At 46.0% G+C, this 26,696-nt stretch overlaps 1 protein-coding gene across 2 annotated transcripts in view; it reads left to right on the top strand.

The window, feature by feature from the left end:
• The first annotated feature begins 10,232 nt into the window (after window positions 1-10,232).
• Window positions 10,233-26,696, top strand: part of ZBTB44 (zinc finger and BTB domain containing 44) — a 41,702-nt gene continuing 25,238 nt past the window's right edge. For both annotated transcript variants that reach the window (XM_040432121.1, XM_040432130.1), the window contains exon 1: window positions 10,233-10,535. The gene's annotated coding sequence lies outside the window, so the exon portion shown is untranslated. The remainder of the gene's footprint in view (window positions 10,536-26,696) is intronic.

The following is a 26,696-nucleotide window of genomic DNA, read 5'->3' as shown; positions in this document are numbered from 1 at the left end:
CAATGGCACTATGGCCAAATCCTGACAGAGCAGTAATGGTAATAATATACCCAGTACCAATGTCCGGTGATATGAGCGTTCAAAGGTATATAGAAGTTGTTAATGCTGACTTCACAATGAGACTGACAATCCAGTTACTTACAGTCTCTTGCAGCTTGTGATGTCCCAGTACGAGCCCGGTCTTACCCCTCTTAGCTGCCTGACCGCAGCGCTGGCTTCCCAGGTGGCCGTACACTCGCAGCGTTCCACGTGGTGTACTCGGCCAAGCGTGGCGTCCCACGTGACCTGGTTGTCTAGGGTACCGGCTGGACGCTGAACTGACGTCACTGCTGTGCGACTTATACTCCGGTTCTGTGTCGAAAGGAGATCTCGTACATTCGGATCCTTTGATATCAGGCTTCCTTGTTCTTTCTATGAATCCACGCTCACTCTGTATTGCCACTCCCTATAAATGGAATTTTCTTACCCACAATCCCACTTTTCTGTGCTTATCCTAATATGCGGGATGGATTGGATTGCTACTTCTTTGTATCATACCTCACAGTTAAAATATACTTAAATGAAGATTATAATCATAAATACTACACCCCATATACTTAATTCAAAATAAAAACGGTTTATGGAGAAGACTGCAAGGTCAGGCAATCATTCGGAAGGAAACCGCATCAAAAACGCATCAATGTGAATTGCGGTTTTGTGGTCTGTTGGTCATTATCTTTCCTCCAACATTCCCTTCATGAGACAATGTTCATCAGAACCCACTAGTGAAATGAATCTTTTGACTAAGGTTGTTGTTGTAGCTAAGCGGAGCCGTCCGGCAGGGAGGGGAGATCACAGTGTCGATAGTCGGCCAGACTGCGATGTCCCATCCCCACCGGACAACCCCCCCAGTAGTCACAGAAACCCAAACACCTCCATCTCGGCGTTGAGGCCCCTGGGAATAATTGTATCATACTCAAAGATTCTGCGGGATTCCTGTCTTGACATGTGTGCAATATGGTTTCCCCCTCTCCATACTTTCTTAACCCTTTCAATGGCAGTAAATTTTAGGCCAGTTGGGTCACAATTATGTTTAATTTTAAAGTGTTTAGATAGAGAGTGTGTTTCTAAACCTTTCCTGATATTTGCCACATGTTCCGCTACCCTCTTTTTAAGCTTTCTTTTTGTTCTGCCAATATATTGCTTCCTGCACCCACATTGTAGCAAATATATGACATCAGTAGAATCGCAGGTCAGGCATTCTTGTATCTCCAAACTGAAAGAGTTTACTGTAGATACTACTGTTGTCGTTTTTTGGGGAAAACTGGTAATCCTACAGTTGGCACATCTGCCACACTTAAAGAACCCATTTACTGTCAACCAATTGCTTTTTTGTTGTTGATGGTTATCTTTCCTAACTTTCACGGTCGGGGCTATTTTTCCTGCTAGATTACTAGCCCTCGTGTACGTTATTTTAGGTACATTACTCAGAAGAGGGCCAATCACCTTGTCATTCAACAAGTGTCCCCAATGCTTCCGAATACTCCTTTCCATCACCCTGTACTGGGAAATAAATGGAAGGATAATCCTCAATATTTCATCTCGCGGTTGTGGCGGACCAGCTACGAAGAATTCTTTTCTTTCCATCCTTTTTACTTTCTCTAATGATTTATTAATTACCTGGACTGGGTAATCTCTTTCCAACAATTGTTTCAAGCCAATGGCCTCTTCCTCAAATTTGCTATCAACCGTACAGTTTCGCCTAAGTCTGCGGAACTGACTGGTCGGTATGTTGATCAGCCATCGCGGAAGATCGCAGCTAGCAAACCTGATGAAGCTATTTTTGGCCACTGGCTTGAAAAACGTGTTGCAATACAGCTGGTCATCCTTTATCCATATCTCCAGATCCAAAAATTCGACCTTTTCTTTACTAACAATGGGGCTGAATACAAGGTTCCTATCATTGTTATTGATGTTACTGAGGAATAGGTCAAGAGATTCAGTTGTATCCTGCCAAATAAACAAAATATCATCGATGTACAGTCGCCATAGTACCAGATCCGTCCCCAGCCTGGGTAGAATGACCTCCCTTTCCCACTGTGCCAAGAATAGATTGGCATAGCTGGGGGCGAATCTGGTGCCCATGGCGGTGCCGGTACCCTGTACATAGAACTCCCGCTCAAAAGAAAAATAATTATGAGCCAATATATATCTCACTCCATCTAATAGGAATTCCAATTGTTCAGTAGAGAGACCGGCATCTCCCGACAGTTGTTCATATAATGCCTGTATCCCCTTAGTGTGCTCGATCACCGTATAGAGGGATCCAACATCCAGTGTCCCCAAGATCCATCCATCTACCCATTTGACATTCTCCAATGTTTTAATAATGTCGGTAGTATCACGAATGTAAGATGGCACTCGCTTTATATAAGGTTGAAGCCATTGATCAATGTACTTGGATAAGTTACATGATATAGACTGGATACCCGACACTATTGGGCGGCCTGGGGCTGCTTCCAGATTCTTATGGATCTTGGGGACACAATAGAACATCGGGATCCTCCTCTCAGTGTCCAGGATAAACCTAGCTTCCTGATCAGAGAGAAAACCCGCTTGTGCTCCCCTTTCGCAATAACCCTTAAGAATATTATAGTACTCCTCTGTCGGGTCTCCTTTTAGTTTTTGATAGGTATTTTCTGATCCTAACTGGCTCCGCTTAGCTACAACAACAACCTTAGTCAAAAGATTCATTTCACTAGTGGGTTCTGATGAACATTGTCTCATGAAGGGAATGTTGGAGGAAAGATAATGACCAACAGACCACAAAACCGCAATTCACATTGATGCGTTTTTGATGCGGTTTCCTTCCGAATGATTGCCTGACCTTGCAGTCTTCTCCATAAACCGTTTTTATTTTGAATTAAGTATATGGGGTGTAGTATTTATGATTATAATCTTCATTTAAGTATATTTTAACTGTGAGGTATGATACAAAGAAGTAGCAATCCAATCCATCCCGCATATTAGGATAAGCACAGAAAAGTGGGATTGTGGGTAAGAAAATTCCATTTATAAGGAGTGAGAATCCACTCACTCGGTTGGCCACTGAGGAAGGGGCGCAAGACCCTTAAACACGTCTGGCAATACAGAGTGAGCGTGGATTCATAGAAAGAACAAGGAAGCCTGATATCAAAGGATACGAATGTACGAGATCTCCTTTCGACACAGAACCGGAGTATAAGTCGCACAGCAGTGACGTCAGTTCAGCGTCCAGCCGGTACCCTAGACAACCAGGTCACGTGGGACGCCACGCTTGGCCGAGTACACCACGTGGGACGCTGCGAGTGTACGGCCACCTGGGAAGCCAGCGCTGCGGTCAGGCAGCTAAGAGGGGTAAGACCGGGCTCGTACTGGGACATCACAAGCTGCAAGAGACTGTAAGTAACTGGATTATTAGTCTCATTGTGAAGTCAGCATTAACAACTTCTATATACCTTTGAACACTCATATCACCGGACATTGGTACTGGGTATATTATTACCATTACTGCTCTATCAGGATTTGGCCATAGTGCCATTGCTATATTATCATCACTGTTCTATCAGGATTTGGCCATAGTGCCATTACTATATCAGCACCGTATGGAATTAGGACTCTGATTGGGACATTGTTTGCACTATCATTATAAGCACATTGGATTGGGACATTGCTGCTGCATTGACCTACAACCAGAGATCATTGTGTAGGATTGTTGCACGCGACGTTTTGTATACGTTTGATGTGCGTTTTTTATGTATGTTTTATATTCATTTTAAGGGTGTGTTTTTAAAGTTTTTAAAGTATTAAAATACTATTGTATCATCCATTTAGTGTTTCCCTTCTGAGTGTGCCCCTTCACATTTGCATATACCTAATATATGTACATAGTACATGGGGGTTTCAGGATTGCATAAGTTATACATCCTGATCACAGATGATGATGACCAGAACCAAAAGAAGTTTCACTGCGTGAATCAAGAGATTGTAGCTGAATAAGCTCTTCCACCCAAACATCTCCAAGTCTTTCTCCAGAGCCTGAGATAATGCTCTCGCTGGATTGTGGCACAGTCCTCCATCTCTTGAAGACCTCTGAACAAGGGTCGCTTGACTGCCAAAATCCAGTGGGATCCTCTGGAGCCTCACAAGAGTGTCAGGGCGGATAGCTAGTCTCTTCTGTGGCGTCATCTGGGTTTTTCCTCTGCTCCATAGTAAACATACCTATGACAGAAGAAAATACAAGGCGCTCCTGGGGGATTTCTCCCCTCACGGTGCAATTAGATGTCAAATACCAGCACCAATACCTTTGACCCATGAGTAAAGAAAGGTGTTATCCTAACACAGGTGTCTGAACACCCTACCTTCAGAGGATCGCGTCCTCTGCTTCACATCCATCTGTACCAACAGATAAGAAAGGCCACCCTAAGAAGTTAGGACATCCTGTCTTGTGGAGGCCAGCAGAATCCATGGCATGAGTAATGCCCTGGCTCTTCAGGACTCCACAACACAAAAAACACAGTCCAGACTCTGCTGTCAATCACTCTGTGTCCAATCTCAATCAGAGCTGTGTTACCTGATTGGACTAGAATTAAGTGCGCAGAACATTACACCAATGTTGTCTGTCCGCCCCAGTCCCCAGTATAACACAGACCTACCGAAAAGCTTGAGCAAAACAGTGTTACCCGTATCGATCAGAGACCTTGGTTTGGTCATCGTGACATCCCACTTAACTGTGTTCCAATGTCACCCATTCCGCAATCCAACTTTCTCGATCCACAGTATAACACAGTTTTACTCAAAGGGGACACAAGAATGACTCAAAAACTGCAGCAACTAGACTCACAGCAAGGAAAGTAAACTACAGAAATCAGCAGGGATGGACTGGGAACTTAAAGTGGCCTCCATGTTGTGGGCAACTCAATTAGGCCAACCCAAGTAGGCAGGGTCAGCAATAAGAGCATAAAAAACCACCCCAGCAGAACGAAATAACACAGTACAGCACAATATGCTACCCCAGAAGTTGTCCTGTGGTAGCCAGCACCAACTGCCATGTTTTGGCCTCTTTTCCTCCAGTTGCCTGTAAGAGATGAGATGTGCCCAACCCACCTTCAGTATCCTGCCTGGACTACACCTACTAATGACCTCTATAGATAGTATGCTTCCCAATAGGCCAAGGAAAGAAAAAAAATATACAGTTCCAAGGTACTATCTGTGGTACAAACCACAAACTTCTTCAATTTGTACACTGCCATATAGCAGCCTGTGGCCCCTGGGCATTGGCCCACCGGGAAATTTCCCTGTGGGGTCTACAGCCAGTCCACTCTTGTAGATCAGGAACCAGGGAACAAGAATTAAAAAAGCTGCAATTGCAATATCATCTTTCGCTGCTGAAAAAAGCACCAGATAATGTGCTTAGGCTCTCAGGAACAGATGAGCAATTTTTGAGAACATTATATGAAGATCCGAAAAAATAATTGGCCATGCTGTCGACACTTTTCTAGTAATTTTCATCGCCATTTTCTCAGATCCATAAACTTTTTATTTTGCCATCAATGAAGGGGTATTTTATTTTTTAGACACGTTGCATTTTGGATTTTCCATTTCTGTTTTTGTTTTTTTACGCCCTGCCTTCCTGGAGCCATAACTTTTTAATTTTTCCATTCACAGAGGCGTATTTGGCTTGTTTTTTTGCGTGACAAGTTGTACTTTCTAATGTCACCATTTAATATTGCATATGATATAGTGGGACACTGGAAAAAATTCCAAATGGTGTGGAGTTGGAAAAAATATATAATTATTCAATCGTTTTATGGGTTTCATTTTACGGCATTCCCTATGCGATAAAAATGACATGTTGCAGTCATTCTCTGGGTCAGTACAATTACAGCAACACAACATTTTGATATTCTTCCTTGTGTTTTAATACTGTAAAAAAAAAAAAAAAAAATTTGGAAAAATATTTTTGGGTAAAGTGATGAAAAAACTGCAAATCAGCCAGGGGCGTAGCTAAAGGCTCATGGGTCCTGGTGCAAGAGTTCAGCGCTGGTGCACCTAGCTTTTCTGCTGCCCAAGGCAAATATTGAAATGCCCCCCCCCCCCCCCCCCTCCACCAGTCCTACTGTTAAAGGGGTTGTCCTCTTTTTACTACTGATGACCTATCCCCAGGATAGGTCATCAATATCAGATCGGCACCCCCGATGATCAGCTATTTGAAGAGAGGGCAGCGCTCATATGAGAGCTGCTTTCTCTGTTCTGTTCAGCTGCACGCTGCAGCATTTGCAGTGATGAACAGGTAAACAGAGCAGAGAAGGCAGCGCTTATACAAAAAAAATATATAAAGCGGACAACCCCTTTAAAGACATACTTGGAAAACAGTACATACAGCGCTACAGAACATACAGGGTCATACAGCACCACATATGTACCTCTTATATCCAGTGACTTCTCTTCTCTGATGTAGATATTCTCTTCCCTCTTCTTCTCCTGTCAGACCAGACCGCCATGGTGACTTCTTTCAGCCACTCCTCATCTCTGCAGAGTTTAACAAACAGACATCTTACTTTACTACTTTCCATCATCCTCCTCACCTTCTCAACACCCCATCCTGCCACCCCCAATACTGTGCCCACTGTGCTCCCCAATACTTTCCTGCAGAAACAGTCCCCCTGAAAATACTGGTTCCACACAGATAGTGCGTCAGTACAAAAACACCCCTTTATATTGTGCACCAGTACAAAAAAATCCCCTCTTCCTTTCAGATCCCCATATAAAACCCTAAATAAGATCCCCCCCATCTCAGCCCAAAACCCCATTTAGACCTCTATGTCAGACCCCATATAAGACCCCAGTTTTAGACCTCAGATCAGACCCCCATTAGACCTCCAGACCCCCATATCTGACCCTCAATCAGACCTCTCCAGACCCCCAGACAGACCCCAGACCCAATCAGACCCCCTGTCAGACCACTCCAGAACCCCCAGTCAGACTTCTAGACCCCCCCATTAGACCACTTCAGACCCCCCAGTCATACCACCAGTGAGACCTCCATATCAGACTGTAAAATAATAAAGTAACTTACCTCTCCTGCCACCACTCTCCTTGTCCTGTCCTGCATTGCAGTCACCTGACCTCCTGCAGCGTCATGTCAGAGTGCGTTCTGTACGTCCTGACGCTGCAGGCAGCCAGGACACAGCAGCGCAGGCCCTGAGAAGAGCGAGCAGGAGGAGGGGTAAGTACTGGACAGTGCTCACAGCGCTTCTCTCCCCCTCCTCCTGCAGACTAGTGAGCACATTATGGAAGCGCTCGCTAGTATTCCCTTTATAAGATGCACTGAATCTTACAAAGGAAAAAGTACAGTACCACTGGCAAGGGGGGCCCGGCCAGTGAAATGAGCCATTTTGATTTTTTTTCTCATTACGGTGTTCATCATACGGTATAAATAGACACGCTCTATCTATTTTGCAGGGCCACGGAACAGAACTACGGATGTGGACAGCACACGGTGTGCAGTCCACATATTTTGCGGTCCCATTGAAACAAATGGGTCCGCACCGGTTCCGCAAAATTGTGGAATGGATGCAGACCCATTCATACAGCCGTCTGAATAAGCCCTTAGGCAGATCCGCTATTTTCTTAATGGGCCCTGCCACCTGCCGGCCTCCAGAAGAACTACAGCTGATATAGCCTGGAACTCTTTGGGGAAAAGGATTAGCTCCTCCGATCTCTGCACAATCCTGGGGGAAAGCCGCCTCAAATGCCGTGGTCGCAATTGACTACGGCATCTGAGGAGTTAAATGTCTGCAAATGGTGTTATGGACGATCGTAGACATTAGACCAGGTATCTGATGTGTTAAACAACAGGCACCTGGTGGCTATGACGCCTGCTCCGCTCTGGAATGGCTGCCATCTTTAGAGACGACATGCCCCGTACATGTATGGCGCATGTTGTCAAGGGGTTCATGGTAATTTTGGGGGGGGGGGGGGGGGGGGGGGGGAGACAGCAATTCCAACATGTTTTGGGTTTTGTTTTAGGTTTTCTGTTTTCACAATCTTGTGTGATATTTTTATAAATTTTTAACATACAGAAAATTTGGATGTCATCAAAATTAAACACCCAGAAAATCCCGTTAACATATCATTTATACCACATGAAGATTGTAAAAACAGAAAACCTGAAACAGCAGTTCAGTTTGATTAAACGATACTTACGCGCAGCACTACGTCCCGATGCTGTAGGCAGTCAGGACAGAGCGGTGAGTAACGCCAGCAACCGCAGCACTATATTCACCACTCCCTGGTCGTACGGTGTACTAATGAGCCCTCCCATGATGGAAGCATTCATTAGTATTTGCTTGATAAGGAACACAGAGAAAAATGTGCGTCTTAGGCCCCATTCACACAACCGCATGATAGGATGCGGACCCATTCATTTCAATAGGTCCACGAAAAACAAGGACGACACACCGCCTGCATTCCGCATCCGTTTGTCAGTTCTGTAGCACCGCAAAAATATAGAACATGTCCTACTCTTGTCCGTTTTGTGGACAAGGATAGTCATTGTTACAATGGATCCGCAAAAAAAAAAACAGATGCAACACAGATATCACATGGACGCCATCAGTATTTTTTGCGGACCTTAAAATACATACAAAACGGGGCCTTATGTTGCGAAAAATACAGTAATACATCTAAGATCCAGAGTGGATATTTGGGTAGGGGGTTGACTGGGTGCTTAGCATTGAGGGGCTGAGAGTTGTACTATTCATAATGTGACATTTCTATTCTTATTGCAGTGCCACAGAGGACCACAGCAAAGGGTTAATTACTACTAAAAGGGTTAATTTAATGTGGCCGAGTTAAATGTGATTTTTTTTTTTTGTTAAAGCACATATTTCTATATGGACTGCATATACCTAATAACTATATATTGCACAAACATTGCCAACACTGGCAGATTTGGTTAGGTTACCAAGGTGATAGACTTTAGCTTCCCCCTGGTTAGTGGAGTCTTAGCAGACAAGACCTACATGCGTCAGCTCCTGTCAAACTAGGCCAGAGTCTTTAGAACCTTTATCTTTTAGACTACAGCTGCCAAGACGATACTTTATCATCCGAGTACCCCTGAAGGAAAGAGACCAGCCATCTTAGAGGGTCCAGAACCATCCAGGCCATGCAAGATAATGTCAGTAAATACTGCTCGTTAATAGACAGGCCATCCGGATCTAGATGCTCAGCTTGGGTTAGGCCGGGTTCACATCACCGTTTAGTTTTCCATTCTTCTGATCCGTCAGAAGAACAGAAATCAAAAAACGGATCCTGTATTTTAAGCATCCTTTAGGGTACTTTCACACTAGCGTTATTCTTTTCCGGTATAGAGTTCCGTCCTAGGGGCTCAATACAGGAAAAGAACGGATCAGTTTTATTGTAATGCACTCTGAACGGAGAACAATCCGTTCAGGATGTCTTCAGTTCAGTCACTGTACGGTTTTTGGATGGAGAAAATACCGCAGCTTTCTCCGTCCAACATTCCGGAACACTTGCCGGCATTATTTTCCATTGAAATGCATTACTGCCGGATCCGGCCCCAAGTGTTCCGGAAAAACGGATCCGGTTTTGCGGTCTAAGCAGACCTTTAAAAATGTGAAAAAGATAAATGCCGGATCCGTTTTTCCGGATGATAACCGGATAGACGGATCCGCATCCGGAACAGTGAATCCAACAACGCACGTGTGAAAGTACCCTTATGCCCCATCATGCACATCTGGCTGCTGCTTTAGTCATTTCTGTCAGAGATCCATTATTCAGAAGAACAGAAAACTAATCAGAACAGCATGCCTGGGGCTATTGGAGACTGCAAAGTGCCCTTAGAAAGAGTCAGGGAGCACTACTACCACCATCATTGTTACTGCCAATACCCAGCTATTGTGAGGACATACTACTATGGGGTGACCTATATATAAGTAGTAAGGACCTCATACTATAGGGTGGGGACGTGATCTATTTTATACAGTGAGGTCACCCATATGCGGACATACTACTGTGGGGTGACGTATATAGAAGGTCGCATACTGTGAGGTACCGAAAGTCTGTTTTAGGGCTCCACTAAAGACTCGATGCTGTATCTAGGCAACCGTGTGAGCCAGACAGTCACCGCCCTCTTTGTCGCGTCACTCTTCTCCCCCCCCCCTCTCTCAGTCGCGCTGCATTGTGGGACACAAACAAACTGATGCGCTGTCCTCCCCTTCGCCATTGAGAAGTGGAAGATTCCGAGCGCCTAGGCCTGTAAACGCACACACGCAGGCAGAGTCTGCCGCTGACGGCGCGCACCAACTACCTAGCGCCAGAGGGGGAAACGGGACGAGGAGTTAAGGCGGTGGCGGCCAAGAGAAGGGAGAGTGTCAGCTTGGACGGGCCGCCGCCAGCCTTGGCCAGAGTCGCTGCCCTGTGGGGGACTGAGGCCTGTGAGACGGAGAGCGCGCTAGGACGCCTTGTAGGCCGCACAAAGCTTAAACTGGCAGGTGAGCGCTGAGCTGTCTGATAGAACGGGGCTATGTTTCCCGCCTGGTCTGGTTCGGGGAGGAGGGATTAACGTGTCTTCCCCCTCCCCCTTATATCTCCTACTGCCCAGGTGCAGAGTCTCGTCGTGGGGGGTGGGGGCCGCTCCCTCCATCACCGGCGACGACGAGGCTCCACTTACAGAACTGTCTGTCTGGCTATTGTAACTGTACACATGGCACACAGGGCTCCGAGTATAGCTGTGTATTCCCCATACATCATATACAGTCTGTGTACATCCAGGGTATACCAGTATATAACACCCGTCACATACCCGTATATATAACACCCGTCACATACCCGTATATATAACACCCGTCACATACCCGTATATATAACACCCGTCACATACCCGTATATATAACACCCGTCACATACCCGTATATATAACACCCGTCACATACCCGTATATATAACACCCGTCACATACCCGTATATATAACACCCGTCACATACCCGTATATATAACACCCGTCACATACCCGTATATATAACACCCGTCACATACCCGTATATATAACACCCGTCACATACCCGTATATATAACACCCGTCACATACCCGTATATATATAATACCCGTATATATATAACACCCGTCACATACTCGTATATAACACCCGTCACATACAGTGGCTTGCAAAAGTATTCATCCCCCTTGACTTTTTCCGTATTTTGGTGCCTCACATCCTGGAATTAACATGGATTGTTTGAGGATTTGCATCATTTCATTTACAGAACATGCCCACAACTTTGAAGATGTTTGTTTGTATTTATTGTGAAGCAAACAACAAATCGGACAAAATAAAAGAAAAAGTCAATGTGCATAAATATTCACCCCCCTAAAGTCAATACTTTGTAGAGCCACCTTTTGCGGCAATCACAGCTCCAAGTCGCTTTGGATAAGTCTCTATGAGCTTGCCACATCTTACCACTGGGATTTTTGCCCATTCCTCCTTGCAAAACTGCTCCAGCTCCTTCAGGTTGGATGGTTTGCGCTTGTGAACAGCAATCTTTAAGTCTGACCACAGATTTTCTATTGGATTGAGATCTGGGCTTTGACTTGGCCATTCCAACACATTTACATGGTTCCCCTTAAACCACTCAAGTGTTGCTTTAGCCGTGTGTTTGGGGTCATTGTCCTGCTGGAAGGTGAACCTCCGTCCTAGCCTCAAATCACACACAGAGTGGGACAGGTTTTGCTCAAGAATATCCCTGTATTTAGCACCATCCATCTTTCCCTCAACTCTGACCAGTTTCCCAGCCCCGGCTGCTGAAAAATATCCCCACAACATGATGCTGCCACCACCATGTCTCACTGTGAGGATGGTGTTCTTTGGGTGATGTGATGTGTTGGGTTTTCGCCAGACATTGCGTTTTCTTTGGCCGAAAAGTTCAATTTTAGTCCCATCAGACCAGAGCACCTTCCTCCATACATTTTGGGAGTCTCCCACATGCCTTTTCACAAACTCACAACGTGCCTTTTTGTTTTTAGCTGAAAGTAATGGCTTTCTTCTGGCCACTCTGCAATAAAGCCCAACTCTATGGAGCGTGCGGCTTATTGTCGTCCTATGTACAGATAGATTTGATGGTGCTCCTGGGAATCATCAAAGATTTGGATATTTTTTTATACCCTAACCCTGACCTATACTTCTCAACAACATTGTCCCTTACTTGTTTGGAGAGTTCCTTGGTCTTCATGGCAGTGTTTAGTTAGTGGTGCCTCTTGCTTAGGTGTTGCAGCCTCTGGGGCCTTTCAAAAAAGTGTGTATATGTAATGGCAGATCATGTGACACTTAGATTGCACATAGGTGGACATCATTTCACTAATTATGTGACTTCTGAAGGTAATTGGTTGCACCAGAGCTTTTTATGGGCTTCCTAACAAAGGGGGTGAATACATACGCACATGCCAATGTTCTGTTTTCTATTTCTAAACAATAGTTTTATTTATATATTTTTCTCATCTCACTTTACCGACTTAGACTATTGTGTTCTGATCCATCACATACAATTCAGATTAACAAAACATTGAATTTAAGGCTGTAATGTAACAAAACCCGAAAAAAGTCAAGGGGGGTGAATACTTTTGCAAGGCACTGTACGTGGATATAACATCCTGTACCTGTATATAACATCCATCATATACCTTGCGGGGATTTCGCTCTGATAGTTAGGATTAGCGGGTGCAGCACAGAGGCAAAGTACAAGTTCTTGGATCAAAACATCAGTGTTTAATCAAATGTGAAAGCAAAACAAAAACGCAAGTTGCTTGGTGATCGTTCACACACATGAAAAGTTCATTTACAAAACAGTCACCTTTTCTCCTGGGTGAAGTACACTATGTTGGAAGTTCTGCTTTGTCAAGTCCACAGGCAGGCGTTAGGCGGCCTGTTCGCCCTCACAGGGGTCTGAGCCCTCCAGCCCTGCTCAAGCCGCGGATCCCAACACAGACCTCCTGAGCTCCACTGTCAGACGGAGGTAATCCTCTTCACCTGGCAGTGCTGGGTGGTTTTTATGCCTGGCAAAACCCGGCCTGGAACATGGAGAGTAGTCACCCACCTGGCACTTTGACTACTCCCAGTAAGAGCCGTCCCGGATCAGCTATTACAGCCATGCTAAGTACCAAGGTGTCAAACAGCAACTGCTGCTGACACATAAAAACCGGCTCTTACTCCACCGAGGCTAGGAACCTCAGTGACAAGTACCTATCATCCACAATGATTCCTTGTACCTTCTTACATACCTCCCCCCTTTGTTCAACCCTGAGGGGGTGAACACATGCCATACAGTATACCCGGGACAGGGCATCCGCGTTTCCCTGCATCCGGCCTGCCCTGTGTTCCACAGAGAACTTAAAGTTCTGTAAGGACAGGAACCAAACAGAGAAAAAATGGCTGTCTCTCCAGGAGAGAATAGGGCGTTCGCACCTCTCCCTGGGTACTGCTCGAAAGTGTAATTTACAGAAAATCAAAAAAAGGGGAGCAGTAACATAATAAAACTTAGCTTTTAATTATACTAGATAAGAACTCCCATAAACCGGGAGAAAGGAACCCCTTACAAACATAGACAAACGAACAAGTGCAGGCCAATTTCTTATCGCCTCTAGGACCTAAAAAAATGTGCTACGTGACAGTAAATCAGCAACACACTAAACCAGGTTCCAACATAAGAGACCCAAACCCTAATATTTGGTTTTACAAGACGCAATACTCCAGATCTGTGTACTGCAGTGGTAAAGCAGGGTCACACACAAAGTTAGGTCCCTGCGTCCGAATCCCGTAAACTAATGCTGGGACAAGCAGGACACTTTATCAAAACAAGGAATGGTCTCGCCAGTTTCAGTTCAGAAACCTCACTATTCACACAGTGCGGAGTGTCAGTAGAGGAAGCGGTCACTTCAGGCTTGCAGGCTTTAGATACCAGATGTCCAGATAGAAGAGGATAATACAGGCATCAAGTCCTCAGGTCACCTGGTGACTCGGGCATTCCTCTCTTTGGCCTGGCTCATCCACTTGAGAGGGCAGTGGTCAGCCACCAGGCGGAACTTTCTCCCCAACAAATAGTAGCGGAGAGACTCGAGTGCCCACTTGATGGCCAGGCAGTCTCTCTCCACTATACTGTACCTGGTCTCGGCTGTGGTGAGCTTGCGGCTTAAAAAGACAACGGGATGCTCCTCTCCTTTGACTTCCTGAGACAGTACAGCACCGAGGCCTACTTCGGAGGCGTCTGTCTGTACTATGAATTCCTGCTTGAACTCGGGCGTCACCAAAATCAGGGAACCCACACAGGGCCGACTTCAAAGTGGAGAAAGCCTCTTCCACCCGGTCATTCCAGTGAACCATCACTGACTTGCGTCTCTTCAATAACCCTGTCAATGGCGTGGCTACAGTAGCAAAGTGGGGAACAAATCTCATGTAATAGCCTATCATTCCTGAAAATGACTTTACTTGTTTAGTGGTGACAGGTCGGGCCAATTTCTTATCGCCTCTATTTTGTTTACTTGGGGTTTGATGACTCCGCGCCCAATGACATACCCCAGGTACTTAGTCTCTTCTAACCCTATCACACATTTTTTGGGGTAGCGGTTAGTCCAGCCTTCCTAAGGGAGTCCACTACAGCATGCACTTTGGGCAGGTGATTTTCCCAGTCAGTACTGTGCATGACAATATCGTCCAGGTAAGCCGAAGCGTACCAACGATGTGGTCGCAGCACAATGTCCATTAGCCTTTGTAAAGTGGCGGGGGGCGCCATGCAGACCAAAGGGTAACACCTTATATTGATACAGCCCCTCCGGTGGGATGAAGGCCATTTTCTCTTTGACAGCCTCTGTTAAGGGTACCTGCCAGTACCCTTTGGTGAGGTCCAAAACAGAAAAATACCGGGCTTGTCCTAACCAATCAGCTCATCTACCCAGGGTATGGGATACGCATCGAACTTGGGAGATTTTGTTTATTTTTCGGAAATCGATACAGAATCACAATGACCCGTCCGGCTTTGTTATTAAGACTATAGGACTGGCCCACTCGCTTTTGGACTCCTCAATGATGTCTAGTTGCAACATTAGCTGCACTTCCTCTGAGATGGCTTGTCGCCGAGCCTCGGGTACCTGGTATGGCTTCAACCGGATTTTGGCCTGAGGCTCAGTGACAATGTCATGCTGGATTATGGAAGTGCGTCCGGGGAGGTCCGAGAACACATCCGTGTTCCGACTAACGAACTCCATGGTCTCCTGAGCATGTTTAGAGGAGAGGCTGTCAGCAATCTTCACTGTGGCAACCGCTTCCCTTACATAAGACTGAGGAGCCTGTACCTCTCCTGCTAGAAAACTCGGCCGCGGGTTATCGTCAGTACTGGTCTCCCTATCCTCCCACGGTTTGAGCAAATTCACATGGTACACCTGCTCCAGCTTCCGCCGCCCTAGCTTGTGTACCTTGTAGTTTACTTCTCCAACCTTTTCAAGTACCTCGTAGGGTCCCTGCCACCTAGCCAGTAACCTACTGTCCACTGTCGGTACCAGAACCAAAACCCGATCTCCCGGGTTAAAGATCTGGACCGTGCCTGCCGATTATACACCCGACTTTGAGCTTGCTGAGCTGCCTCCATGTGTTCCTTTAATGGCGGCAGCATGGTTTCCATACGTTCCTGCATCTGGGTAACATATTCAATAACGCTTTTATATGGTGTGGGTTGTTGTTCCCACGCCTCTTTGGCTATATCCAACAGACCACGTGGATGTCTGCCATATACAAGATCGAAGGGCGAGAACCCAGTAAAGGCCTGGGGCACTTCTCGCACTGCAAACATAAGATAGGGCAAAGGAGGTCCCAGTCCTTCCCATCCTTAGACACTACTCGTTTTAACATAGTTCTTAACATTTTATTAAACCTTTCTACTAGGCCGTCAGTTTGCGGGTGATAGACGGACGTCCGTATCTGCTTGATGTTCAGCAACTTAGAGTTCCCTCATCAGCTTGGACATAAAAGGGGTCCCCTGGTCAGTCAGAACCTCTTTAGAGAACATCTCCATTAACTCCTTTGCTATGAGTTTGGCCGATGTATGTCGCAGTGGCACCGCCTCTGGGTACCGAGTGGCGTAGTCTAGGACTACCAAGATATGTTGGTGCCCTCTAGCGGACTTCGGTACTGGGCTTACGAGATCCATAGCGATTCTTTCAAATGGAGTCTCGATAATCAGCAGAATCACTAAGGGACTGCGGAACAGGTTCTGGGGGCTAGTTGTTTGGCAGGTCGGGCAAGACTTACAAAAAATATTAGCCTCCCAGGTTGGTCTCTCGCTGCTGTAGATTAGCTTCCACAAGGGCCTTCACAGCAGCCTCTATTTTGTCGTGGGGTACGGGTTGTAATACCTCTGGTTTGATGTACGACATACAACCGTGCCCAAAAATGCAAACCCAAAAAATATATCAGCATTCATGCCAGCTTGCCCGCATCCTCCACCAAATGTGGGGATTCGCTCTGGTAGTTAGGATTAGCGGGTGCAGCACAGAGGCAAAGTACAAGTTCTTGGTTCAAAACATCACTGTTTAATCACACGTGAAAGCAAAACAAAAACGCAAGTTGCTTGGTGATCGTTCACACACATGAAAAGTTCATATACAAAACAGTCACCTTTTCTCCTGGGTGTTACTTCACACTATGTTTGAAGTTCTGCTTTGTCAAGTCCACAGGCAGGCGTTAGGTGGCCTGTTCACCCTCACAGGGGTCTGAGCCCTCTAGCCCGGCTCAAACCGCGGATCCCAACACAGCTCTCAGATCACAGCACACAGACCTCCTGAGCTCCACTGTCAGACGGAGGCAATCCTCTCCACCTGGCAGTGCTGGCTGGTTTTTATGCCTGGCAAAACCCAGCCTGGAACATGGGGAGTAGTCACCCAGCACTTTGACTACTACCAGTAAGAGCCGTCCCGGATCAGCTATTACAGCCACGCTAAGTACCAAGGTGTCAAACAGCAACTGCTGCTTACGCATAAAAACCGGCTCTTACTCCACCGAGGCTAGGAACCTCAGTGACACGTAGCTATCATCCACTATGATTCCTTGTACCTTCTTACAACCTGTATATTACACATCGTGTACCTGTATATAACACCTAGCATATACCTGTATATAACACCCAGCCTATACCTGTATATAACTCCCAGCCTATACCTGTATATAACACCCAGCCTATACCTGTATATAACACCCAGCCTATACCTGTATATAACACCCAGCCTATACCTGTATATAACACCCAGCCTATACCTGTATATAACTCCCAGCCTATACCTGTATATAACACCCAGCCTATACCTGTATATAACACCCAGCCTATACCTGTATATAACACCCAGCCTATACCTGTATATAACACCCAGCCTATACCTGTATATAACACCCAGCCTATACCTGTATATAACACCCAGCCTAAACCTGTATATAACACCCAGCCTATACCTGTATATAACACCCAGCCTAAACCTGTATATAACACCCAGCCTATACCTGTATATAACACCCAGCCTATACCTGTATATAACACCCAGCCTATACCTGTATATAACACCCAGCCTATACCTGTATATAACACCCAGCCTATACCTGTATATAACACCCAGCCTATACCTGTATATAACACCCAGCCTATACCTGTATATAACACCCAGCCTATACCTGTATATAACACCCAGCCTAAACCTGTATATAACACCCAGCCTAAACCTGTATATAACACCCAGCCTAAACCTGTATATAACACCCAGCCTAAACCTGTATATAACACCCAGCCTAAACCTGTATATAACACCCAGCCTAAACCTGTATATAACACCCAGCCTATACCTGTATATAACATCCAGCCTAAACCTGTATATAACACCCAGCCTATACCTGTATATAACATCCATCATATAGGTAAGTATATGTATGAAGGCACATATAAAAATGTCACTAATTAAAGGGGTTATCCCACCTTCTCTTTTCCATGCCGTGGCTGCTCTCTCATGTTCGCTAAACTGCTCAGTCAGGAGGCGTTTAGATTTCTTATGACTGACAGCAGGTTCAGCGGTCTGCTGATCTACAGACTCCGCCTACTTGCCTGGCGTGCGCGCTCCCATGTGAGCAGGAAATCATTTGCGCAGGAGAACTAACAAGCACGCAGGCGCAGAGAGTGCAAGCCCGAGAGTCAGGTTGGGCTGCGTAGAAAAAAAAGAAGAGGATAGCGCGCAAGCGCGGCCAATGCTCCGATGTCGCTGGGGTGGCCGTAGCCAATAACAACCGGCTGTAAACAATGCTAAAAAAGAATGTCAAATATATAAGAAGGGAGGACGAATCGGTAATCACTTATATTGGGTAAGTTGATACTTGTGTCAAAAACTACACAATTAAGCAGACATCAAAAGATGGGATAACCCCTTTAAGTACAGGTATCTATCCTCCAATTACATTTACTGATATCTATCCTGTAATTAATTAGTGACATTTTTTATATGTACAGACGTCTATAGATACCTATGTATGATTAACAATTTTTATTGTTTAGTATTTTTGGGGGGGATTTAGGCTAAATTTTAACTTGAATATGTTGAAAGGTTGTATAGTCCTTGATACTCAGTGACCTATAAGGAGTGTTTTAATAAAGAAGCTAAATATATAACCAATTTATTGCCATCTGTTCCGTGCAGATGTGAGTGTGCCTTCATACATATACTTACCTATTTGCATTCACTGAACGGCTTTGGGTGTGCCGATGATAGTGCACCTCTGTCCATAATACCAAACCAGTGAGCCACTGTACCATTATTTTTTATTACGAATACCTATCATATACCTGTATACATCCTGTACCTGTATATAACACCCATCATATACCTGTATATACAGTAACACCCAGCATATACCTGTATATAACACATCCTGTACCTGTATAGAACACCCATCATATACTTGTATGCAACATTCATTCTGCAGCTGTATGTAGCATGCTGTACCTGTATATAACACACTTCGTATGCCTTTATGTGTATATAGACCTTTATTGTTCAGGTTAGGAGGAGTTCCCATGTAGAACTAACATCAGTCGTATTGAATGGAGTCCAGTGCCCCCGTCCCCTGTGCTGTGCTAATCCAGACTGTCCCCCACATGTGACCCCCTTATCCTGGCGGTACATACCTGCTGCAGGGTCCAGTCTGGGCACTCATTATAAGTCATGTCTGTCTCCCCCATTAACCTGCTTTCTGTGGCGCTGCTAAACAGGTACCCCAACATCTTATGTTGAGGGAAGTTATTTTTTTAGCGCTCCAGTAATTATGGGGGCTGCAGCTTGCGCTAGATGCTGTAAACAGTATTCAGCGACATGCTCTACTGCAGCCACATAAACCATAGGCACAGTAGACAGGAGTTGTCCATTGATATATTTGAGGGAGTTTTCTAGACATGCTCTACCTGTGCAGGGAGGGGAGTATATAAGTTCTGAACATAACTTCTTGTGAATGTTGTAATCCTATGTTATCTATCTACAGATGATACCTTTCATTGTAATCCTGCCTGTCTTAATAATGAGATGACTGGTCTACTATTGGGTTTAGTGGCCAGTGTGAAAACTGCAGGAGGGGGTTATTTACAAAGACCACCTTTTATGCTGCGCTGGTGGAGAAAGCACTTAGGGGGTCATTTAGTAATCTGAAATACGCCTAAATGAAGCGTATTTCAGGCGCAGATTCCCCGATTCTGCGACTTTTCCCCACTCGTGCTAGTGCACTTGGCGTAGGCGGGCCGGCGTAGAAAATAGTCTCTCTTACATTTAGAACTAGCTGAGGATCCGCCGAAGTTATGAAGAGGCGCCAGTTTAGGGCTTTATTAAGACCGCCGTCTAAAACGCTGGCTTTAATAAATGTGTCTCTTAATTTATGACAAGGCTCAGGCTTCAGCTTCGGCAGTACTACTCTAGCCCCTAACTGGAATAGTTTTCACTCCGCTTTTACGCCTTTCTCCAGGAATAAAAGATTGTAAATGTTTTGGGCCCAATGTCACTTCTCCAGGCCGGGCCCCCGCTACGCCCCTGTCACTCCCTCCCACTGCCAAAACGCTTGTAAGACAAAATATTGTTACAAAACAAGGTCTTGCGACTATTTACACCAAAAACCTGTGCAGTAAATGACCCCCAGAATCTTTTGCCTCTGAAAGACCCTATTAACCCCGGCCTTGATGCTCTTAATTTATAACAAGGTGCACAACTTTTCATAAATGAAGCGCCTCCTCCGGCAGTCCGTGCACCTAGAATGAAATCTAGGGCATAAATGATGACAAACCTCCTGGGGGCGATGGCACAGCGCCCACTGCGTCACATCCGTTTCTCAGAAAGTGGCCAGATCTTGTGACTTTTTCTCTCCAGTTTTCTAGTGTATGGAGATGATAACTCTCCCCCTGCGTGTCTTAGAAGTTGTTGGCAAACCTCCTTAAAAAGTGCCACCAGCTCCAGCACGCTGTTTCTGATAGCCAAAAGGGCGAAAAACACCATCTAATGAGCAAAAATGGCAGTAGCAACACCCTTGTGTGTCCTGCATTTCCCGCAGACCCATTAGGGCAGCACGGTTGCTCATTGGTTAGCACCTTGCAGCGCTGGGGTCCTAGGTTCGAATCCGGCCAAGAGCAACATCTGCGTGGAGTTTGTATGTTCTTCCCGTGTGTGGCCTCATGCACACAAGCGTTGTTTTGGTCCGCATCCGAGCCGCAGTTTTGGCGCCTCGGATGCGGACCCATTCACTTCAAGGGGCCGCAAAAGATGCAGACAGAACTCTGTGTACTGTCCGCATCCGTTGCTCCGTTCCGTGGTCGGCAAAAAAAATATAAGCTGTCCTAAGAATAGGCAGTGATATTAAAGGCTGTCTGTGGCGTTCTGCAAAACACACACCAGTCGTGTGCATGAGGCCTTTGTGTGGGTCTTCTCCAGGTACTCAGGTTTTTTCCTACACTCCGAAGACATACTGATAGGAAACAGACAGCTTGATGCTGGTATAATATAGTAGCACTATATAAATGTGTAAAAAATAAATAAAATAGACCTTCATATAACATCTAAAGGTGGCGTTTTTACAGCAAAAGACGCAGAAAAAACGCCACTGCAGAAAAAGGGTGTAATACCACAATAGTACTGTCACCCACAACCCGGCCATGGAATGTATAGAGAGGACTCCTTCGTGAGACCTCTCTGTTTTGTACGTGTACTCTCAATACACAGCTTTTTACGCCGGTCTTAGTTGTCCCCCTGCAATGCTGTTGTATATGGCTAATTTATAATGAGGCTTCTATCCCACCCATCTTTCTTACTTGGCGTAAAAACAAAAATGCCCTTTGCAATTTTTTTTTTACTCCAGGTGACCTTAATAAATGACCCCCCCATTGTACACCTGGTTTGAGGACACACAGCAGTATAAGGGCTGTTTCACACGAGCGGATGCCGTGCGTGACATCCGCTCCGTGAATGACAGCCAAGACCCGATGCGGACAGCAGAAGCACGGGGCATTAACATAACTGACAATGCTCCGTGCCTCTCTGTGATCTCTTTCCTACGAAATGACAGTGAGATAAATTTGTCACTGTGATTTCGTAGTAAAGAGATCACAGAGAGGCACGGAGCATTATCAATCATGTTAATGCTCCGTGCTTCTGCAGTCTGCATTGGGTCTTGGCTGTCATTCACGGAGCGGATGTCACGCACGGCATCCGCTCGTGTGAAACAGCCCTAAGGAGGCATTCACACATGGCAGATTTTGTAGCAGAAAATTCCCGACTAAAAATCTGTTCCATTTATTTGAATGTGGCAGCAAGCGCATGGATTTCTGCAAGTCTCATTGCGGTGAATAGAACAGATTTTTAGTGGTGGAAGGCACCCTGGTTGTGGTTTATAGGGCTTGTCCTAGGTGGCAGGGTCCCTTTAAACATAGGTGAAGACAGAAAATGAAAAATATGACCAAAAGCTATATTTAACATAAAAACGTGATTCAAACAATAAATCATTTTCTGATGACACATCATGGGTCATTACATTTTTACGCTAGTTTTTGGCGTAAGGATGTCATACGACTTACCTTTTTTGTAACTTTTTGAGCCCCCGTGTGGCAATATTTTGACTCATAGCCGTTTTTGTGCCGCATTCAATACATAGGAGTGGTGGGGGCACGCTGGGGTCCGGGACCTCAGCCCCGACACATTTCCCAAGATTTACATCCGGAAACAGGCATAAATGTTGGCGAAAAACTACTGCAGGCAGGGGCTGGTCTAGTCTTTCTGCCAGGCGCACGGACTGCTAAAGGGCCGCCTAATTTATGACTAGGTGCACGCCCCGTCATAAATTATTTATTTATTTTATGCACTTAATATATTCCGCAGCGCTTTACAGACATTATCATCACTTGCTGTCCCCAACGGGGCTCACAATCTAAGGTCCCTATCAGGATGTATTTGGAGTGTGGGAGGAAACCGGAGAACCCGGAGGAAACCCACCCACGGAGAACATACAAACTCCATGCAGATGTTAGGCGCATTTTCCGCCAGCAAAGTCAGTGCTTCCCTGAATCTGCCGCTGGCACCTGACCATCGGGGTTGTTTTCTGTTAATGTCCCTGAAGGTTCTTGTGGGGCAATTAAAAATGTCACTCTGGTTTTTGGAGGAGTCTGCCAGCACAAGCACCTGTAGAAACAAGTGAGAAGTCCACATTAGTTTGGGTCCAGGTACTGATCGATAGAATGGCGTTTCCCTTCTGCTCACATTGGGGGTCATTTACGAACATTTGACGAATAGACCTTTGCATCACCTCTACCACTAGTCGCTAAGATATGTCAGATAGGTGCTGGTCTCACCTCTGGAGCATGCTCCTATCTACAGAACGGGGCCCCCAAAGTGATGGAGAGCACATTGCGCCTGTGCGGCACAGTCTCCACTCACTGCTATGGGAGCTCCGAAAATCGTGGAGTGAGCACTGTCAGCTTGTTTTAGAAGTGCCATAGCTGTGAATGGAGAGCATACCGCGCAAGCTAAGCTACCTCTCCATCCACCGCTACGGGACTGCAGGACAGCACTCAGCTCTCGTAGAAGTGAATGGAGGGTGGTCGCACATCCGCAGCTGCTCTATGTTCACTTTGGGGGTCTCAAAGTCACCTATTTAACATTGATAGCATATCCTAGAGATATGCAATCAGTGTCCCAGATGGAATACTCCTTTAAACTGATAAAAATGTATGTGTTCAGTCCATGGAATGATGATATGTGCATGACGTGATAATTGTAGGGTATGATTAGCTTCACTGCTCCACATAGAGCGGTTGGGGCTTGTCTTGCGGCCTGTAGTGAGATGCAGGAACGAGGGTCCTTACAGTATCTTTAGCTGTGGTTGGTAGTCGCGGCTTCGTCCCGGGAGGGAACATTAGTCTTTGAATATTGGGCGTGAGCAGATGTACTGGATCCAGTCAGTGAAGGATCCCCTCCAGTCCTGACTGTCACTGTGGGGGGCACGGAAATAACCTAGTGTGGTCATCTCTCTATCTGCCATAGACTTTAAAGGGACACTACATCAGGAACAGGTGAGACAGCATTGGTCAGGGGGACAGTGACCAGACGTCCCTCTGCCATAAGTGTCTACGTGGACTTAAGACTGTGCAGGTTATTACCTAGTGAATACCCAGTTCAGGCATGAAAATAGGCAGCTGAGGGTGGCAGTGCTTTACCTGCTGCTTATTATAGAGTGGATGGCACAAGCCCTCTGAAGGATTTAGTCACCATAGAAACCAAACTAGGACAGATAAGGTGGGTTCCTGCGCAGCGCTCGTACATCCTCACTCCCATCCTCTGCCTGCTTGTTCCTGATTTAAATGTATAGACGGTGTCCCCCACCCTCCGAGGCAGGCGTGCTGCGGCCTGTGTGCCCAGGAGGAAGCTGGGGTAGCGCCAATCCTGATATCTCCGGGTCTTCTCTGGGAGATAAAACAAATATTCATGGGAACTGAAGAGACTCCAGGATATAACCCTATTGGCGTACAGAATATTGTCTACTTATTAGGAAGAGAAGACAGCGCTCACCCTCACAGAGAAAAGAGAGAAAATGACGGCCCTTTAAGATACAGGATCCGTTTTTTTTTACAGGATCCAGCTAGGCTTTTTTCTGTTTTTCAGAAGAATGGAATCCCTGATACTGACAGAATTATGTCAATATAAGAGTACCTTCACACAAACGTAAGCCGTGTGAATACCGTATTGGTGCGCGGACCCATTCACTCACTCACATGTTCTATCTTTTGCGCTGGGGAGGCATGGACCAATCCATGCCTCCGCGCCGTATATTGAGGATTGCGGACCCATTCAAGTCAACAGGTCCGCATCCATGATATGGGATTCACACGACTGGTGCCTGTGCATTGTGGACGGCAGCTTTTGGTCCGCAGCACTGGCATGGACGGCTTACGTGCATGCAAATGTACCTTAATTCAGTAGATAGAGGCAGTGTCGGACACAAAATGATAGAACATGTCCTATTATTGTCGGCATTACAGACAAGGATAGGACTGTTCTATTAGAGGCCGGCTGTTCTGTTCTTCATAACGTGGAATGCACACACCCGGTATCCATGATTTGCAGATCCGCAATTTGCGGACTGCAAAACATCCAACAATCGTGTTCATGAGCCCTTACAGTGATAACAGAGATAGTAAAGATGAAGTATGATGGCAGACATTCACAGCAAAATGCACAAACATACATGTGGCAGAATTTACACATATATGGATATCCTGCACTTAAGTCAGTCAGAAACAAGACACACGCAGCGCACACCAATCACTCACTGGACAGATGTGGGACACAAGAAACTTATACTTGGGTCACATGCCACTGATACATAGAACATATATAGCACACACCAATCACACATAGGAAACACGCAATGCACACACCAATACATTTATGCCGAAGTGTAGCACACTTAAAGGGGTTGTCTCACTTCAGCAATTGGCATTTATCATGTACAGAAAGTTAATACAAGGCACTTACTAATGGTTTTGACCACTCTGCAATCCAGCAGCAGTGGCCGTGCTTGCACACTATAGGTAAAGGTGTTGGCATGGGCACTTCCAGCCTTTCCCTATAATGTGTAAGCATGGCCACCGCTGCTGGATTACACGGTGGTTGTAACCACAGATACGTGCTGTGAGGCAATATGGACAATCACAATACATTGGTAAGTGCCTTGTATTAACTGCATTCATGCTCCCCTGTATTACAGTCCATTCATTGGTGGCCAGTGGGCCCCCCTCCCCCCCATCATTGGTGGCAGCAGAGAGTTCCGATCGGAGTTCCAGTTTAATCGCTGGCACTCTGATCGGTAACCATGGCAACCAGGACGCTACTGCAGTCCTGGTTGCCATGGTTACTTAGCAATTTGTAGAAGCATTATACTTGCCTGCGAGCTGCGATGTCTGTGACCGGCCGGGCGCTCCTCCTACTGGTAAGTGAAAGGTCTGTGCGGCGCATTGCTTATAGCACAGACCTGTCACTTACCAGTAGGAGGAGTGCCCGGCCGGTCACAGACATCGCAGCTCGCAGGTAAGTATAATGCTTCTAAAACTTGCTAAGTAACCATGGCAGCCAGGACTGCAGTAGCGTCCTGCTTGCCATGGTTACCGATCGGAGTCCCAGCGATTAAACTGGGACTCCGATCGGAACTCTCCGCTGCCACCAATGATGGGGGGTCGGTCATTTTAATTAGGGAGGGAGGGGGGCCGGCCGTACTGGCCACCAATGTGTTAAATACAAGGGAGGGAGGGGGGGCCGGCTGCACTGGCCACCAATGTGTTAAATACAGGGGGGGGGGGGCAGCTGGCAGCTGGGGGCAGTCATGTACACAGTTCTTTTAGTATATTTTAACCTGAAGCGTCCCCATCACCATGGGAACGCCTCTGTGTTAGAATATACTGTCAGATCTGAGTTTTCACGAAGTGACAAATCAGATCTAAAAAGCTTTTATGCAGACGGATCAGCGGATCTGTCTGTGTGAAAGTAGCCTACGGACAAGGATGACGGACGCGGATGGCAATCTTGTGTGCATCCGTGTTTTTTCACGGACCCATTGACTTGAATGGGTCCGTGAACTGTTGTCCGTCAAAAAAATAGGACAGGTCATATTTATTTGACGGACAGGAAACACGGATGCGGCTGCAAAACGGTGCATTGTCCGATTTTTCCACGGACCCATTGAAAGTCAATGGGTCCGCGAAAAAAAAAAACGAAAACGGAACAACGGCCGCGGATGCACACAACGGTCGAGTGAATGAGGCCTTAAACTAAGGTAACTTTCACACTGGCGTTTGGTACGGATCTGTCATGGATCTGCACAGACGGATCCGTTCAGATAATACAAACGTCTGCATCTGTTCAGAACGGATCCGTTTGTATTATCTTTAACATAGCCAAGACGGATCCGTCATGAACTCCATTGAAAGTCAATGGAGGACGAATCCGTTTTCTATTGTGCCAGATTGTGTCAGAACGGATCCGTTTGGCTCAGTTTCGTCAGACGGATGGTCTGCCTCCAAAGCGGAATGGAGACTGAACAGAGGCAAACTGATGCATTCT

The sequence above is a fragment of the Bufo bufo genome, chromosome 1 (genome assembly GCF_905171765.1).
Source record: "Bufo bufo chromosome 1, aBufBuf1.1, whole genome shotgun sequence".
NCBI classification, from domain to species: Eukaryota; Metazoa; Chordata; class Amphibia; order Anura; family Bufonidae; genus Bufo; species Bufo bufo.
The sequence above is the reverse complement of the archived record's forward strand: the minus strand, read 5'-3'. Positions and strand labels throughout refer to the sequence as shown.